Raw genomic sequence first — 14,864 nt, 5'->3', positions numbered from 1 at the left:
TCCTGCAGTGTCCTAGGAGGTGCTGGGACTGTGTCTGCATAGGAGGACAGTGCCACCCTGTGTCCCTGCAGGTTCCTAGGAGGTGCTGGACTGTGTCTGCACAGGAAGACAGTGCCACCCTGTGTCCTGCAGTGTCCTAGGAGGTGCTGGGACTGTGTCTGCACAGGAGGACAATGCCACCCTGTGTCCTGCAGTGTCCTAGGAGGTGTTGAGACTGTGTCTGCACAGGAGGACAGTGCCACCCTGTGTTCTGCAGTGTCCTAGGAGGTGCTGGGACTGTGTCTGCATAGGAGGACAGTGCCACCCTGTGTCCCTGCAGTGTCCTAGGAGGTGCTGGACTGTGTCTGCACAGGAGGACAGTGCCACCCTGTGTCCCTGCAGGTTCCTAGGAGGTGCTGGGACTGTGTCTGCACAGGAGGACAGTGCCACCCTGTGTCCTGCAGTGTCCTAGGAGGTGCTGGGACTGTGTCTGCATAGGAGGACAGTGCCACCCTGTGTCCCTGCAGGTTCCTAGGAGGTGTTGAGACTGTGTCTGCACAGAAGGACAGTGCCACCCTGTGTCCCTGCAGTGTCCTAGGAGGTGTTGGGACTGTGTCTGCACAGGAGGACAGTGCCACCCTGTGTCCTGCAGTGTCCTAGGAGGTGCTGGGACTGTGTCTGCACAGGAAGACAGTGCCACCCTGTGTCCTGCAGTGTCCTAGGGGGTGCTGGACTGTGTCTGCACAGGAGGACAGTGCCATCCTGTGTCCCTGCAGGTTCCTAGGAGGTGCTGGACTGTGTCTCCACAGGAGGACAGTGCCACCCTGTGCCCTGCAGTGTCCTAGGAGGTGCTGGGACTGTGTCTGCACAGGAGGACAGTGCCACCCTGTGTCCTGCAGTGTCCTAGGAGGTGCTGGGACTGTGTCTGCATAGGAGGACAGTGCCACCCTGTGTCCCTGCAGGTTCCTAGGAGGTGCTGGACTGTGTCTGCACAGGAAGACAGTGCCACCCTGTGTCCTGCAGTGTCCTAGGAGGTGCTGGGACTGTGTCTGCACAGGAGGACAGTGCCACCCTGTGTCCTGCAGTGTCCTAGGAGGTGTTGAGACTGTGTCTGCACAGGAGGACAGTGCCACCCTGTGTCCTGCAGTGTCCTAGGAGGTGCTGGGACTGTGTCTGCATAGGAGGACAGTGCCACCCTGTGTCCTGCAGTGTCCTAGGAGGTGATAGGACTGTGTCTGCACAGGAGGACAGTGCCACCCTGTGTCCTGCAGTGTCCTAGGAGGTGGTAGGACTGTGTCTGCACAGGAGGACAGTGCCACCCTGTGTCCTGCAGTGTCCTAGGAGGTGCTGGGACTGTGTCTGCACAGGAGGACAGTGCCACCCTGTGTCCCTGCAGTGTCCTAGGAGGTGCTGGACTGTGTCTGCACAGGAGGACAGTGCCACCCTGTGTCCCTGCAGTGTCCTAGGAGGTGCTGGACTGTGTCTACACAGGAGGACAGTGCCACCCTGTGTCCCTGCAGTGTCCTAGGAGGTGCTGGGACTGTGTCTGCACAGGAGGACAGTGCCACCCTGTGTCCTGCAGTGTCCTAGGAGGTGTTGAGACTGTGTCTGCACAGGAGGACAGTGCCACCCTGTGTCCTGCAGTGTCCTAGGAGGTGCTGGGACTGTGTCTGCACAGGAGGACAGTGCCACCCTGTGTCCCTGCAGGTTCCTAGGAGGTGCTGGACTGTGTCTGCACAGGAGGACAGTGCCACCCTGTGTCCCTGCAGGTTCCTAGGAGGTGCTGGACTGTGTCTGCACAGGAGGACAGTGCCACCCTGTGTCCTGCAGTGTCCTAGGAGGTGCTGGGACTGTGTCTGCACAGGAAGACAGTGCCACCCTGTGTCCTGCAGTGTCCTAGGAGGTGCTGGACTGTGTCTGTACAGGAGGACAGTGCCACCCTGTGTCCCTGCAGGTTCCTAGGAGGTGTTGAGACTGTGTCTACACAGGAGGACAGTGCCACCCTGTGTCCCTGCAGTGTCCTAGGAGGTGCTGGGACTGTGTCTGCACAGGAGGACAGTGCCACCCTGTGTCCCTGCAGTGTCCTAGGAGGTGCTGGACTGTGTCTGCACAGGAAGACAGTGCCACCCTGTGTCCTGCAGTGTCCTAGGAGGTGCTGGGACTGTGTCTGCACAGGAGGACAGTGCCACCCTGTGTCCTGCAGTGTCCTAGGAGGTGATAGGACTGTGTCTGCACAGGAGGACAGTGCCACCCTGTGTCCTGCAGTGTCCTAGGAGGTGTTGAGACTGTGTCTGCACAGGAGGACAGTGCCACCCTGTGTCCCTGCAGTGTCCTAGGAGGTGCTGGACTGTGTCTGCACAGGAGGACAGTGCCACCCTGTGTCCTGCAGTGTCCTAGGAGGTGCTGGACTGTATCTGCACAGGAGGACAGTGCTACCCTGTGTCCCTGCAGTGTCCTAGGAGGTGCTGGACTGTGTCTGCACAGGAGGACAGTGCCACCCTGTGTCCCTGCAGTGTCCTAGGAGGTGCTGGGACTGTGTCTGCACAGGAGGACAGTGCCACCCTGTGTCCCTGCAGTGTCCTAGGAGGTGCTGGGACTGTGTCTACACAGGAGGACAGTGCCACCCTGTGTCCCTGCAGTGTCCTAGGAGGTGCTGGACTGTGTCTACACAGGAGGACAGTGCCACCCTGTGTCCCTGCAGTGTCCTAGGAGGTGCTGGGACTGTGTCTGCACAGGAGGACAGTGCCACCCTGTGTCCTGCAGTGTCCTAGGAGGTGCTGGGACTGTGTCTGCACAGGAGGACAGTGCCACCCTGTGTCCCTGCAGTGTCCTAGGAGGTGCTGGGACTGTGTCTGCACAGGAGGACAGTGCCACCCTGTGTCCTGCAGTGTCCTAGGAGGTGCTGGGACTGTGTCTACACAGGAGGACAGTGCCACCCTGTGTCCTGCAGTGTCCTAGGAGGTGCTGGACTGTGTCTGCACAGGAGGACAGTGCCACCCTGTGTCCCTGCAGTGTCCTAGGAGGTGCTAGGACTGTGTCTGCACAGGAAGACAGTGCCACCCTGTGTCCTGCAGTGTCCTAGGAGGTGTTGAGACTGTGTCTGCACAGGAGGACAGTGCCACCCTGTGTCCTGCAGTGTCCTAGGAGGTGCTGGGACTGTGTCTGCACAGGAGGACAGTGCCACCCTGTGTCCCTGCAGGTTCCTAGGAGGTGCTGGGACTGTGTCTGCACAGGAGGACAGTGCCACCCTGTGTCCCTGCAGGTTCCTAGGAGGTGCTGGGACTGTGTCTGCACAGGAGGACAGTGCCACCCTGTGTCCCTGCAGTGTCCTAGGAGGTGCTGGGACTGTGTCTACACAGGAGGACAGTGCCACCCTGTGTCCCTGCAGTGTCCTAGGAGGTGCTGGACTGTGTCTACACAGGAGGACAGTGCCACCCTGTGTCCCTGCAGTGTCCTAGGAGGTGCTGGGACTGTGTCTGCACAGGAGGACAGTGCCACCCTGTGTCCTGCAGTGTCCTAGGAGGTGCTGGGACTGTGTCTGCACAGGAGGACAGTGCCACCCTGTGTCCCTGCAGTGTCCTAGGAGGTGCTGGGACTGTGTCTGCACAGGAGGACAGTGCCACCCTGTGTCCTGCAGTGTCCTAGGAGGTGCTGGGACTGTGTCTACACAGGAGGACAGTGCCACCCTGTGTCCTGCAGTGTCCTAGGAGGTGCTGGGACTGTGTCTGCACAGGAGGACAGTGCCACCCTGTGTCCCTGCAGTGTCCTAGGAGGTGCTGGACTGTGTCTGCACAGGAGGACAGTGCCACCCTGTGTCCCTGCAGTGTCCTAGGAGGTGCTAGGACTGTGTCTGCACAGGAAGACAGTGCCACCCTGTGTCCTGCAGTGTCCTAGGAGGTGTTGAGACTGTGTCTGCACAGGAGGACAGTGCCACCCTGTGTCCCTGCAGTGTCCTAGGAGGTGCTGGACTGTGTCTGCACAGGAGGACAGTGCCACCCTGTGTCCCTGCAGTGTCCTAGGAGGTGCTAGGACTGTGTCTGCACAGGAAGACAGTGCCACCCTGTGTCCCTTCAGTGTCCTAGGAGGTGCTGGACTGTATCTGCACAGGAGGACAGTGCCACCCTGGGTCCCTGCAGTGTCCTAGGAGGTGCTGGACTGTATCTGCACAGGAGGACAGTGCCACCCAGTGTCTCTGCAGTGTCCTAGGAGGTGCTGGGACTGTGTCTACACAGGAGGACAGTGCCACCCTGTGCCCTGCAGTGTCCTAGGAGGTGCTGGGACTGTGTCTGCACATGAGGACAGTGCCACCCTGTGTCCCTGCAGTGTCCTAGGAGGTGCTGGGACTGTGTCTGCACAGGAGGACAGTGCCACCCTGTGTCCCTGCAGTGTCCTAGGGGGTGCTGGGACTGTGTCTACACAGGAGGACAGTGCCACCCTGTGTCCCTGCAGTGTCCTAGGAGGTGCTGGACTGTATCTGCACAGGAGGACAGTGCCACCCTGTGTCCCTGCAGTGTCCTAGGAGGTGCTGGACTGTGTCTGCACAGGAGGACAGTGCCACCCTGTGTCCCTGCAGTGTCCTAGGAGGTGCTGGGACTGTGTCTGCACAGGAGGACAGTGCCACCCTGTGTCCCTGCAGTGTCCTAGGAGGTGCTGGGACTGTGTCTACACAGGAGGACAGTGCCACCCTGTGTCCCTGCAGTGTCCTAGGAGGTGCTGGACTGTGTCTACACAGGAGGACAGTGCCACCCTGTGTCCCTGCAGTGTCCTAGGAGGTGCTGGACTGTGTCTGCACAGGAGGACAGTGCCACCCTGTGTCCCTGCAGTGTCCTAGGAGGTGCTGGGACTGTGTCTGCACAGGAGGACAGTGCCACCCTGTGTCCTGCAGTGTCCTAGGAGGTGCTGGGACTGTGTCTGCACAGGAGGACAGTGCCACCCTGTGTCCCTGCAGTGTCCTAGGAGGTGCTGGACTGTGTCTGCACAGGAGGACAGTGCCACCCTGTGTCCCTGCAGTGTCCTAGGAGGTGCTAGGACTGTGTCTGCACAGGAAGACAGTGCCACCCTGTGTCCTGCAGTGTCCTAGGAGGTGTTGAGACTGTGTCTGCACAGGAGGACAGTGCCACCCTGTGTCCCTGCAGTGTCCTAGGAGGTGCTGGACTGTGTCTGCACAGGAGGACAGTGCCACCCTGTGTCCCTGCAGTGTCCTAGGAGGTGCTAGGACTGTGTCTGCACAGGAGGACAGTGCCACCCTGTGTCCCTTCAGTGTCCTAGGAGGTGCTGGACTGTATCTGCACAGGAGGACAGTGCCATTCTGTGTCCTGCAGTGTCCTAGGAGGTGCTGGACTGTATCTGCACAGGAGGACAGTGCCACCCTGTGTCTCTGCAGTGTCCTAGGAGGTGCTGGGACTGTGTCTACACAGGAGGACAGTGCCACCCTGTGCCCTGCAGTGTCCTAGGAGGTGCTGGGACTGTGTCTGCACAGGAGGACAGTGCCACCCTGTGTCCCTGCAGTGTCCTAGGAGGTGCTAGGACTGTCTCTGCACATGAGGACAGTGCCACACTGTGTCTCTGCAGTGTCCTAGGAGGTGCTGGACTGTGTCTGCACAGGAGGACAGTGCCACCCTGTGTCCTGCAGTGTCCTAGGAGGTGTTGAGACTGTGTCTACACAGGAGGACAGTGCCACCCTGTGTCCTGCAGTGTCCTAGGAGGTGCTGGACTGTATCTGCACAGGAGGACAGTGCCACCCTGTGTCCTGCAGTGTCCTAGGAGGTGCTGAGACTGTGTCTGCACATGAGGACAGTGCCACCCTGTGTCCCTGCAGTGTCCTAGGAGGTGCTGGGACTGTGTCTGCACAGGAGGACAGTGCCACCCTGTGTCCCTGCAGTGTCCTAGGAGGTGCTGGGACTGTGTCTGCACAGGAGGACAGTGCCACCCTGTGCCCTGCAGTGTCCTAGGAGGTGCTGGGACTGTGTCTACACAGGAGGACAGTGCCACCCTGTGCCCTGCAGTGTCCTAGGAGGTGCTGGGACTGTGTTTGCACAGGAGGACAGTGCCACCCTGTGCCCTGCAGTGTCCTAGGAGGTGCTGGACTGTGTCTGCACAGGAGGACAGTGCCACCCTGTGTCCCTGCAGTGTCCTAGGAGGTGCTGGACTGTGTCTGCACAGGAGGACAGTGCCACCCTGTGTCCTGCAGTGTCCTAGGAGGTGCTGGGACTATGTCTGCACAGGAGGACAGTGCCACCCTGTGTCCCTGCAGTGTCCTAGGAGGTGCTGGACTGTGTCTGCACAGGAGGACAGTGCCACCCTGTGTCCCTGCAGTGTCCTAGGAGGTGCTGGGACTGTGTCTGCACAGGAGGACAGTGCCACCCTGTGTCCCTGCAGTGTCCTAGGAGGTGCTGGGACTGTGTCTACACAGGAGGACAGTGCCACCCTGTGTCCTGCAGTGTCCTAGGAGGTGCTGGGACTGTGTCTGCACATGAGGACAGTGCCACCCTGTGTCCCTGCAGTGTCCTAGGAGGTGCTGGGACTGTGTCTGCACAGGAGGACAGTGCCACCCTGTGTCCCTGCAGTGTCCTAGGAGGTGCTGGACTGTATCTGCACAGGAGGACAGTGCCACCCTGTGTCCCTGCAGGTTCCTAGGAGGTGCTGGACTGTGTCTGTACAGGAGGACAGTGCCACCCTGTGTCCCTGCAGTGTCCTAGGAGGTGCTGGGACTGTGTCTGCACAGGAGGACAGTGCCACCCTGTGCCCTGCAGTGTCCTAGGAGGTGCTGGGACTGTGTCTGCACAGGAGGACAGTGCCACCCTGTGTCCCTGCAGTGTCCTAGGAGGTGCTGAGACTGTGTCTGCACATGAGGACAGTGCCACCCTGTGCCCTGCAGTGTCCTAGGAGGTGCTGGACTGTGTCTGCACAGGAGGACAGTGCCACCCTGTGTCCTGCAGTGTCCTAGGAGGTGCTGGGACTGTGTCTACACAGGAGGACAGTGCCACCCTGTGTCCCTGCAGTGTCCTAGGAGGTGCGGGACTGTGTCTGCACAGGAGGACAGTGCCACCCTGTGTCCCTGCAGTGTCCTAGGAGGTGCTGGGACTGTGTCTGCACAGGAGGACAGTGCCACCCTGTGTCCCTGCAGTGTCCTAGGAGGTGCTGGGACTGTGTCTACACAGGAGGACAGTGCCACCCTGTGTCCTGCAGTGTCCTAGGAGGTGCTGGGACTGTGTCTGCACAGGAGGACAGTGCCACCCTGTGTCCTGCAGTGTCCTAGGAGGTGTTGGGACTGTGTCTGCACAGGAGGACAGTGCCACCCTGTGTCCTGCAGTTTCCTAGGAGGTGCTGGACTGTGTCTGCACAGGAGGACAGTGCCACCCTGTGCCCTGCAGTGTCCTAGGAGGTGCTGGACTGTGTCTGCACAGGAGGACAGTGCCACCCTGTGTCCTGCAGTGTCCTAGGAGGTGCTGGGACTATGTCTGCACAGGAGGACAGTGCCACCCTGTGTCCCTGCAGTGTCCTAGGAGGTGCTGGACTGTGTCTGCACAGGAGGACAGTGCCACCCTGTGTCCCTGCAGTGTCCTAGGAGGTGCTGGGACTGTGTCTGCACAGGAGGACAGTGCCACCCTGTGTCCCTGCAGTGTCCTAGGAGGTGCTGGGACTGTGTCTACACAGGAGGACAGTGCCACCCTGTGTCCTGCAGTGTCCTAGGAGGTGCTGGGACTGTGTCTGCACAGGAGGACAGTGCCACCCTGTGTCCTGCAGTGTCCTAGGAGGTGTTGAGACTGTGTCTACACAGGAGGACAGTGCCACCCTGTGTCCTGCAGTTTCCTAGGAGGTGCTGGACTGTGTCTGCACAGGAGGACAGTGCCACCCTGTGTCCTGCAGTGTCCTAGGAGGTGCTGGACTGTGTCTACACAGGAGGACAGTGCCACCCTGTGTCCTGCAGTGTCCTAGGAGGTGCTGGACTGTGTCTGCACAGGAGGACAGTGCCACCCTGTGTCCCTGCAGTGTCCTAGGAGGTGATGGGACTGTGTCTGCACAGGAGGACAGTGCCACCCTGTGTCCCTGCAGTGTCCTAGGAGGTGCTGGACTGTGTCTGCACAGGAGGACAGTGCCACCCTGTGTCCCTGCAGGTTCCTAGGAGGTGCTGGACTGTGTCTGCACAGGAGGATAGTGCCACCCTGTGTCCCTGCAGTGTCCTAGGAGGTGATGGGACTGTGTCTGCACAGGAGGACAGTGCCACCCTGTGTCCCTGCAGTGTCCTAGGACGTGCTGGACTGTGTCTGCACAGGAGGACAGTGCCACCCTGTGTCTCTGCAGTGTCCTAGGAGGTGCTGGGACTGTGTCTGCACAGGAGGACAGTGCCACCCTGTGTCCCTGCAGTGTCCTAGGAGGTGCTGGACTGTGTCTGCACAGGAGGACAGTGCCACCCTGTGTCCCTGCAGTGTCCTAGGAGGTGCTGGACTGTGTCTGCACAGGAGGACAGTGCCACCCTGTGTCCTGCAGTGTCCTAGGAGGTGCTGGACTGTATCTGCACAGGAGGACAGTGCCACCCTGTGTCCCTGCAGTGTCCTAGGGGGTGCTGGGACTGTGTCTACACAGGAGGACAGTGCCACCCTGTGTCCTGCAGTGTCCTAGGGGGTGCTTGGACTGTATCTGCACAGGAGGACAGTGCCACCCTGTGTCTCTGCAGTGTCCTAGGAGGTGCTGGGACTGTGTCTACACAGGAGGACAGTGCCACCCTGTGTCCCTGCAGTGTCCTAGGAGGTGCTAGGACTGTGTCTGTACAGGAGGACAGTGCCACCCTGTGTCCCTGCAGGTTCCTAGGAGGTGCTGGGACTGTGTCTGCACAGGAGGACAGTGCCACCCTGTGTCCTGCAGTGTCCTAGGAGGTGCTGGGACTGTGTCTGCACAGGAGGACAGTGCCACCCTGTGTCCCTGCAGTGTCCTAGGAGGTGCTGGACTGTATCTGCACAGGAGGACAGTGCCACCCTGTGTCCCTGCAGTGTCCTAGGAGGTGCTGGACTGTGTCTGCACAGGAGGACAGTGCCACCCTGTGTCCCTGCAGTGTCCTAGGAGGTGCTAGGACTGTGTCTGCACAGGAAGACAGTGCCACCCTGTGTCCTGCAGTGTCCTAGGAGGTGTTGAGACTGTGTCTGCACAGGAGGACAGTGCCACCCTGTGTCCCTGCAGTGTCCTAGGAGGTGCTGGACTGTGTCTGCACAGGAGGACAGTGCCACCCTGTGTCCCTGCAGTGTCCTAGGAGGTGCTAGGACTGTGTCTGCACAGGAAGACAGTGCCACCCTGTGTCCCTTCAGTGTCCTAGGAGGTGCTGGACTGTATCTGCACAGGAGGACAGTGCCATCCTGTGTCCTGCAGTGTCCTAGGAGGTGCTGGACTGTATCTGCACAGGAGGACAGTGCCACCCTGTGTCTCTGCAGTGTCCTAGGAGGTGCTGGGACTGTGTCTACACAGGAGGACAGTGCCACCCTGTGCCCTGCAGTGTCCTAGGAGGTGCTGGGACTGTGTCTGCACAGGAGGACAGTGCCACCCTGTGTCCCTGCAGTGTCCTAGGAGGTGCTAGGACTGTGTCTGCACATGAGGACAGTGCCACACTGTGTCTCTGCAGTGTCCTAGGACGTGCTGGAATGTGTCTGCACAGGAGGACAGTGCCACCCTGTGTCCTGCAGTGTCCTAGGAGGTGCTGGACTGTGTCTACACAGGAGGACAGTGCCACCCTGTGTCCTGCAGTGTCCTAGGAGGTGCTGAGACTGTGTCTGCACAGGAGGACAGTGCCACCCTGTGCCCTGCAGTGTCCTAGGAGGTGCTGGACTGTGTCTGCACAGGAGGACAGTGCCACCCTGTGTCCCTGCAGTGTCCTAGGAGGTGCTGGGACTATGTCTGCACAGGAGGACAGTGCCACCCTGTGTCCCTGCAGTGTCCTAGGAGGTGCTGGACTGTGTCTGCACAGGAGGACAGTGCCACCCTGTGTCCCTGCAGTGTCCTAGGAGGTGCTGGACTGTGTCTGCACAGGAGGACAGTGCCACCCTGTGTCCCTGCAGTGTCCTAGGAGGTGCTGGGACTGTGTCTGCACAGGAGGACAGTGCCACCCTGTGTCCCTGCAGTGTCCTAGGAGGTGCTGGACTGTATCTGCACAGGAGGACAGTGCCACCCTGTGTCTCTGCAGTGTCCTAGGAGGTGCTGGGACTGTGTCTACACAGGAGGACAGTGCCACCCTGTGCCCTGCAGTGTCCTAGGAGGTGCTGGGACTGTGTCTGCACAGGAGGACAGTGCCACCCTGTGTCCCTGCAGTGTCCTAGGAGGTGCTAGGACTGTGTCTGCACATGAGGACAGTGCCACACTGTGTCTCTGCAGTGTCCTAGGACGTGCTGGACTGTGTCTGCACAGGAGGACAGTGCCACCCTGTGTCCTGCAGTGTCCTAGGAGGTGCTGGACTGTGTCTACACAGGAGGACAGTGCCACCCTGTGTCCTGCAGTGTCCTAGGAGGTGCTGAGACTGTGTCTGCACAGGAGGACAGTACCACCCTGTGCCCTGCAGTGTCCTAGGAGGTGCTGGACTGTGTCTGCACAGGAGGACAGTGCCACCCTGTGTCCCTGCAGTGTCCTAGGAGGTGCTGGGACTATGTCTGCACAGGAGGACAGTGCCACCCTGTGTCCCTGCAGTGTCCTAGGAGGTGCTGGACTGTGTCTGCACAGGAGGACAGTGCCACCCTGTGTCCCTGCAGTGTCCTAGGAGGTGCTGGACTGTGTCTGCACAGGAGGACAGTGCCACCCTGTGTCCCTGCAGTGTCCTAGGAGGTGCTGGGACTGTGTCTGCACAGGAGGACAGTGCCACCCTGTGTCCCTGCAGTGTCCTTGGAGGTGTTGAGACTGTGTCTACACAGGAGGACAGTGCCACCCTGTGTCCTGCAGTGTCCTAGGAGGTGCTGGGACTGTGTCTACACAGGAGGACAGTGCCACCCTGTGTCCTGCAGTGTCCTAGGAGGTGCTGGGACTGTGTCTACACAGGAGGACAGTGCCACCCTGTGTCCTGCAGTGTCCTAGGAGGTGCTGGACTGTGTCTGCACAGGAGGACAGTGCCACCCTGTGTCCTGCAGTGTCCTAGGAGGTGTTGAGACTGTGTCTACACAGGAGGACAGTGCCACCCTGTGTCCTGCAGTGTCCTAGGAGGTGTTGAGACTGTGTCTGCACAGGAGGACAGTGCCACCCTGTGTCCTGCAGTGTCCTAGGAGGTGCTGGGTCTGTGTCTGCACAGGAGGACAGTGCCACCCTGTGTCCTGCAGTGTCCTAGGAGGTGCTGGACTGTGTCTGTACAGGAGGACAGTGCCACCCTGTGTCCCTGCAGTGTCCTAGGAGGTGCTGGGACTGTGTCTGCACAGGAGGACAGTGCCACCCTGTGTCCCTGCAGTGTCCTAGGGGGTGCTGGGACTGTGTCTGCACAGGAGGACAGTGCCACCCTGTGTCCTGCAGTGTCCTAGGGGGTGCTGGGACTGTGTCTGCACAGGAGGACAGTGCCACCCTGTGTCCCTGCAGTGTCCTAGGAGGTGCTGGACTGTGTCTGCACAGGAGGACAGTGCCACCCTGTGTCCTGCAGTGTCCTAGGATGTGCTGGACTGTATCTGCACAGGAGGACAGTGCCACCCTGTGTCCTGCAGTGTCCTAGGAGGTGCTGGGACTGTGTCTGCACAGGAGGACAGTGCCACCCTGTGTCCCTGCAGTGTCCTAGGAGGTGCTGGACTGTGTCTGCACAGGAGGACAGTGCCACCCTGTGTCCCTGCAGTGTCCTAGGAGGTGCTGGACTGTGTCTGCACAGGAGGACAGTGCCACCCTGTGTCCTGCAGTGTCCTAGGAGGTGCTAGGACTGTGTCTGCAGAGGAGGACAGTGCCACCCTGTGTCCTGCAGTGTCCTAGGAGGTGCTGGGACTGTGTCTGCACAGGAGGACAGTGCCACCCTGTGTCCTGCAGTGTCCTAGGAGGTGCTAGGACTGTGTCTGCAGAGGAGGACAGTGCCACCCTGTGTCCTGCAGTGTCCTAGGAGGTGCTGGGACTGTGTCTGCACAGGAGGACAGTGCCACCCTGTGTCCTGCAGTGTCCTAGGAGGTGCTGGACTGTGTCTGCACAGGAGGACAGTGCCACCATGTGTCCCTGCAGTGTCCTTAGGAGGTGCTGGGACTGTGTCTGCACAGGAGGACAGTGCCACCATGTGTCCTGCAGTGTCCTAGGAGGTGGTAGGACTGTGTCTGCATAGGAGGACAGTGCCACCCTGTGTCCCGCAGTGTCCTAGGAGGTGCTGGGACTGTGTCTACACAGGAGGACAGTGCCACCCTTTGTCCTGCAGTGTCCTAGGGGGTGCTTGGACTGTATCTGCACCGGAGGACAGTGCCACCCTGTGTCTCTGCAGTGTCCTAGGAGGTGCTGGACTGTGTCTGCACAGGAGGACAGTGCCACCCTGTGTCCCTGCAGTGTCCTAGGAGGTGCTGGACTGTGTCTGCACAGGAGGACAGTGCCACCCTGTGTCCCTGCAGTGTCCTAGGAGGTGCTGGGACTGTGTCTGCACAGGAAGACAGTGCCACCCTGTGTCCTGCAGTGTCCTAGGAGGTGCTGGGACTGTGTCTACACAGGAGGACAGTGCCACCCTGTGTCCCTGCAGTGTCCTAGGAGGTGCTAGGACTGTGTCTGTACAGGAGGACAGTGCCACCCTGTGTCCCTGCAGGTTCCTAGGAGGTGCTGGGACTGTGTCTGCACAGGAGGACAGTGCCACCCTGTGTCTCTGCAGTGTCCTAGGAGGTGCTGGACTGTGTCTGCACAGGAGGACAGTGCCACCCTGTGTCCCTGCTGTGTCCTAGGAGGTGCTGGACTGTATCTGCACAGGAGGACAGTGCCACCCTGTGTCCCTGCAGTGTCCTAGGAGGTGCTGGACTGTATCTGCACAGGAGGACAGTGCCACCCTGTGTCCCTGCAGTGTCCTAGGAGGTGATGGGACTGTGTCTGCACAGGAGGACAGTGCCACCCTGTGTCCCTGCAGTGTCCTAGGAGGTGCTGGACTGTGTCTGCACAGGAGGACAGTGCCACCCTGTGTCCCTGCAGTGTCCTAGGAGGTGCTGGACTGTATCTGCACAGGAGGACAGTGCCACCCTGTGTCCCTGCAGTGTCCTAGGAGGTGCTGGACTGTATCTGCACAGGAGGACAGTGCCACCCTGTGTCCCTGCAGTGTCCTAGGAGGTGTTGGGATTATGTTTCTACTATTGAGCATTGTTTTGCCCAGGGTAGCAGGTAATTTTTTCTGGGTCCCTGAGCTTATAATTGCTAGCATAGTGTTTTATATCACTTCTCAGACCCCGAGTGCTAATCCTAAATCCACTGATGGAAAAGCCAAATCAAAGGGACTAGGGTTAAGATGGGAAAACCTCACTGTTTTTTTATGGCTGGAAGGGCAAGTCAAGGGGAGACTGATGGTCCATGCTCAGGTCTTGGCACTTCCCTCAGCCAGTTAGATCTGCATAGAGGAAGGTTTTTTGCTCCTGCGACACAGGCTGCCTGACTGCCACCCCTGGGGCTCATCTGGTCATCCCTGGGCCTTGCTGATCCAAACCTGGTGGGCATCTTGGTCTGCTGTCTTCCCATCCATGGTCTTCTGAGACAGGAAGGTGGTCTTGGAAGAAAATATGGACCGTGGGAGGGTGAGGAGTTGGAGAGAACTGGTGAGCAAGGTCAGCCCATAATTCTGTTGCAGGGTCCAGCAACTCTGCTAATCCAGAGCAACTGCGATTCCCCAAGGCCTCCCCTGCACCCTCCTGACCTGGATCCAGACCCAGGGGCTGACACAACATTTCTGAGATGACTGACAAGGGCTGGAGCCCAGCACCCTCACTGCTCTGAGTCTGCACGTCTGGACCTCCAAGGAACTCCTGGGCCCACCAGAAATGATCCAGACGGATGTCGGTGAGTGTCACTGCTCATTTCTCTTCGGAAGGACAGGGCCCGAGGATGCGGGGCCTGGGCAGGTCCTCAGGCCGGAGCCCTGCTCCCCTCAGGGGCTCTGGGAGGATGGTTGCAGGCAGACTTCTCTGAATGTGAATCATAATGATGAGCCGAGAATGGGCTGCAGCTCTCCAACCCCACACCTGCATACACCTGAGCGCTGGGTGGAGACACTTGGTCATCTGGGGCGGTTTCCCTCAGTGGCCGCCTGTGGGTTCCATCCAGGGTGAACTCACCTGGAGCCCCTGCTGCCCTGACTTCCTCCCTAGGTGACCCCACACAGAACCAGGCAGAGGTAGGGTGTGTGCTGGGTGGGCTGGGGTGCCTGGGGAGTCAGCCACCAGTGCAGGGCTTACCTGCAAGTGAGATGCAGCTAGAAAGCAGACAGCCCTGTGCCCCCTGCCTGGAGGACTGTTGTCTGGAATGGGGGGCTGTTGTAGTCTTTCCTGATGCTGCTCAAACCAGGCTCCCTCTGAATTGTCCAGGGCAAGGGTCAGAGTTCAGAAGTGGAAGCGAATCCTGTTGCTGTCTTACTCATGTTTTGGCTTACTCTCAATTAAGTGGTTCATTGAGACCCTTGGTATCTGCAGAAAGAGCTTGCCAGAATACCCCAGATGGAAGGCAATGCAGCACCGGGAATCTTGCCTTTGGCCCGTTTTGGATCGTCCATTTTGAGTGGGTCTAATATACTGGGAATTCAAAACATCTCAAAGTAACCAGGCAGTACTGTGCAGACCCTGAAATCGCCCCGCCTCCCACCCTACCTTGATGCTCAGAGGCTTCCTTCCCTATAGAGGATTCAGGAGGGAGAAACCCTGGAGTTGTAATTTGGGGGTGTGACCACCAGATGGCAGTGGTGCATAAGCCACAGGCTCTGGGCTGCAGGGTCCAGGCTCCAG

General features: G+C 59.6%; 1 long non-coding RNA gene across 1 annotated transcript in view; it reads left to right on the top strand.

The window, feature by feature from the left end:
• The window catches only part of LOC308631389, a 50,179-nt gene that overhangs the window by 19,640 nt on the left and 15,675 nt on the right, over positions 1-14,864 (top strand). Inside the window, exon 4 of the long non-coding RNA XR_014018189.1 lies at positions 13,718-13,926. This is a non-coding gene — a long non-coding RNA (uncharacterized lncRNA). The remainder of the gene's footprint in view (positions 1-13,717; positions 13,927-14,864) is intronic.

The sequence above is a fragment of the Spermophilus citellus genome (assembly GCF_964194105.1).
Source record: "Spermophilus citellus genome assembly, chromosome: 12".
NCBI lineage: Eukaryota > Metazoa > Chordata > Mammalia > Rodentia > Sciuridae > Spermophilus > Spermophilus citellus.
Note: the sequence above shows the minus strand (reverse complement) of the source record. Positions and strands in the feature narration are given on the sequence as shown.